At 53.0% G+C, this 2800-nt stretch overlaps 1 pseudogene; it reads right to left on the reverse strand.

Annotated features, from left to right (window-relative positions):
- Nucleotides 1-370: 370 nt before the first annotated feature.
- LOC122807388 lies at nucleotides 371-521 on the reverse strand (annotated as a pseudogene).
- Nucleotides 522-2800: the final 2279 nt, after the last annotated feature.

The following is a 2800-nucleotide window of genomic DNA, read 5'->3' on the forward strand; positions in this document are numbered from 1 at the left end:
GTGTGGTTATGGGGGGGCAGGACAATGAGGGCCTTGGGGGTGGATGGACTACCCATCTTCCCCTGGCCCCCGCGCACCCAATCCCGACCAACAGACTCCAGCATGTGGGAACCGGGTGGGTGGGTGTCGAGCTCCATCCCAGGAGGGCAACCTGGTGGCAGTACCACCAACAGCCTCCAGGGGGGTGGGCCAGATGTGCGCCTACTCCCTCCCATCCTAAGACTGGCTTCCCAGCTCAGGGCAGCAGGGAACTCCTCTCCTCCATCCGTGTCTCCCTGGGGGGACAGTGTGCCTGCAAGAGGGCTCCCTCAACTCCCCAGCCATGCCCTCGACAGGGGCTGGACACCCCTGGGGGCAATGGAAGGCATGACAACCCTCAGACAGGTGTAGCCCTGGGAGTAACCCAGGGCTGCAAAGTGAGTTTGAAGTGTTGATCAATGTGTCCTGCAATTCACATTAGTTCTCACAGCTAGCTGCATTCTTCATTGACGCACGAGCCTCGTGATCCACTGTTCAGAGTCATACAGTTCTAATTCGCCATGGGCACTGCTGCCCACATGACATCGCACCTCGAGACAAGCACGTGAGGTTTCACGGGTGTCGTTGCAGGCACCTGGACCGGGGTTACTGGCCTCGAGCCGAAGGAGGGCAGGGAGACCCGCAGTGGCTGGCGTGCAGCTGCACTGCTGGCCTTCCAGGTCTTTGAACTGACACCCCGCATGGAGCGGGGCATCCTCCACAGGTACCCATGACTGACATGGCTGGGAGAGGACTCAGGTGTCCCACCCCCGGGGGTGACCCCGCACAGCCAGAGGGGAGGCCCCTGCCAGGATGGCACCCTCTCCCTCCCCTACCACATAGGGAACCAGCCACCTCCAGGGTGCATGGAGGACTGCACTGCTGGGCCAGGTGCACCCTCTGCCACCATCCCCTTGGGGCAGCAGAGGAGCTCCCGCACCTCCCACCGCACAGATGGGACCCCCTTCCTCATGCTGCTGGGAGGTGAGGGGGGACAGATACCACCCCTCCTCTCACTCCCTAGCCCCCATGGGAGCTGCGGGCTCAGTCCCGGCAGCCTCCACCAGGGCGCATGGAGAGATAGGAGTCAGAGAGGGACAGAGCGAGAGAGAGAGAGAGACGTAGAGGGTTAAGACAGAGGAGTGAGGAGAAGCCCTGTTAACTGAGGACAGTGCCATCCCTGGACCCTTAGCATTAATGATCCTTCTGCAGGTTCATCTACAGAAACTTTGTTATGATTTTTACTTCCTCTAGATAGTCAAGTTTGATCATCATATTCACGCACTGCTGGGGCAGTGACCAACTCCAGTGGGGCCGATTAGAGGACCTCAATAAACCATCCAATCAATAGTAGTGACGGGTGGTGTGTACAAAGGGTAGGGACTTAATCTTCATGAGCTTATGACCTGCACTTACTGGAAATTCCTCGTTCGTGGGGAATAATTGCAGTCTCCAGTCCCTATCACGAATAGGGTTCAGCGGATTACCTGGACCTTTCAGCCAATGGTAGACACATGCTGATCCATTCAGTGTAGCATGTGTGCAGCCCTGGTCATTTAAGGGCATCACAGACCTGTTATTGCACAATCTCATGTGGCTGAAAGCCACTTGTCCCTCTAAGAAGTTGGAGACGACCACACTAGGAGACGACTGCACTAGGCCACATAATTAGTTAGCATGGCGGAGTCTTGTTCGTTATTAGAATTAACCAGACAAATCGCTCCACCAACTAAGTACGGCCATGCACCACCACCCACAGAATTGAGAAGGAGCTATCAATCTGTCAATCCTTTCCGTGTCTGGGCCAAGTGAGGTTTCCCGTGTTGAGTCAAATTAAGCAACAAGCTCCACTCCTGGTGGTGCCCTTCTGTCAATTCCTTTAAGTTTCAGCTTTGGAACCATACTCCCCCGGAACCCAAAAACTTCATGGGTCATGGGAATAATGCTGCTGGATCATAGTCGGCATCATTTATGGACGGAACTACGACGGTATCTGATCATCTTCGAACTTCCAATTTTTATTCTTGATTAATGAAAACATTCTTGGCAAATGCTTTTGCTTTCATTCGTCTTGTGCCGGTCCAGGAATTTCACCTCTAACGGCACAATACAAATGCCCCTGGCTGTCCCTCTTAATCATGGCCCAGTTCCGAAAACCAACAAAATAGAACTGGAGTCCTATTCCATTATTCCTAGCTGAAGTATTCAGGCAACCGGCCTGATTTGAACACTAATTTTTTCAAATTAAATGTTTTGGACCCCTGGAACACTCAGTTAAGAGCATTGAGGGAGCACCGAGAGTCAGGGGCTGAGACAGGTGGTAGCTCACCTCACAGTGGACCACCAGCCTGATCCCAAGATCCAACTATGAGCTTTTTAACTGCAGCAACTGTAATATACACTATTGAAGCTGGAATTACCGTGGCTGCTGGCACCAGACTTGACCTCCAATAGATCCTCTTTAAAGGATTTTAAGTGTATTCATTCCAATTACAGAAAGAATCCTGTATTGTTATTTATCGTCACTACCTCCCCGAGTCAGGAGTAGGTAATTTGGGTGCCTTGTCCTTCCTTGGATGTGGTAGCCATTTCTCAGGCTCCCTCTCCGGAATCAAACCCTGACTCCCCATTACCGGTGGTCACCATGGTAGGCACAGATAGTACCATCGAAAGTTGATAGGGCAGACATTCGAATGTCGTGTCGCTGCCATGAGGGCACACGATCAGCCCGAGTTTATATAGAGTCACCAAAGCTGCCGGGCTGAGACCCGGATTGGTTTTG

The sequence above is a fragment of the Protopterus annectens genome, chromosome 7.part0, assembly GCF_019279795.1.
Source record: "Protopterus annectens isolate FY-2018-M chromosome 7.part0, PAN1.0, whole genome shotgun sequence".
NCBI lineage: Eukaryota > Metazoa > Chordata > Ceratodontiformes > Protopteridae > Protopterus > Protopterus annectens.